The sequence below is a fragment of the Lithobates pipiens genome, unplaced genomic scaffold (assembly GCF_037356315.1).
Source record: "Lithobates pipiens isolate NorthernLeopardFrog02 unplaced genomic scaffold, aLitPip1_a1.2 Scaffold_28, whole genome shotgun sequence".
NCBI lineage: Eukaryota > Metazoa > Chordata > Amphibia > Anura > Ranidae > Lithobates > Lithobates pipiens.
In genome coordinates this window covers 218,185,446-218,186,432 of record NW_027507789.1, presented here as the reverse complement: position 1 = coordinate 218,186,432, position 987 = coordinate 218,185,446, and positions in this window count along the sequence as shown.

The window sequence follows — 987 nt, the reverse complement described above, 5'->3', positions numbered from 1 at the left end:
AAGTAGCCACAAGGATGCATAATGCTCTCAGAGGTAGATCATTGAGACAGAAGGATGCCAACTCCAGCTTTAGAAGCATCAACCTCAAGTATAAAAGGTAATGTAGTATCAGGATGTGCCAACACAGGAGCAGAAACAAATGCAGCCTTGAGACTCTCAAAGGCCTTAATGGACACTGGAGACCAACTCTGTGGGTTACCATCCCTTCTGGTCATGTCAGTCAGGGGCTTGACCAGAGATGAGAAGTTACGAATAAACTTCCGATAATAGTGCAGAGGACGTAAACCCACGGGTCGGGGCCACTGTAGAACTGCTGAAAGTTTCTCTGTTAGTTTCTGAAGCACACGACTGACATCTGTGTGGTGGCTCTCCAGGGACTTGGAAAATATGAGGATATAGTCGAGTTAAACCACCATACATAACTGCAACAAATCTCGGAGGACATTGTTAATAAATTATGGGCAAAAGGCATTACGAGGTACTCATAATGACATATTCTGGTATCAAACGCAGTTTTCCACTCGTCACCCTCCTTAATCCTCACAAGATTGTATGCCCCTCTCAAATCAAGCTTCGTGAAAACCTTTTCTCCCTTGAGGCAGTCAAATAACTCCGTAATCAACTGAATTGGATACGCAGGCTTAATCGTGAAACGATTGAGAACCCCTATAATCAATAAAAGGTTTCAGTTCACCACTCTTTTTCACAAAAAAGAGCCCAGCACCAGCAGGAGACAAGGATTTTCGGATGAAACCTTGAGAGAGTGAGTCTGCAACATACTCCTCCATGGCCTTATCCTCCAAGACCGACAAAGGGTAAACCCGGCCACAAGGGGTTCTGGCACCAGGTTGAAGGTCAATTGTGCAATCATACGACTGCCTCGGTGTGGAGGCAAACTACTGACTTGACCTTTGCCAAAGACATCGCTAAAATAGCAGTAATCCTCCAGCAGGGAGGAGAGTGAAGAGGTGCACAGGACCTTGGCTA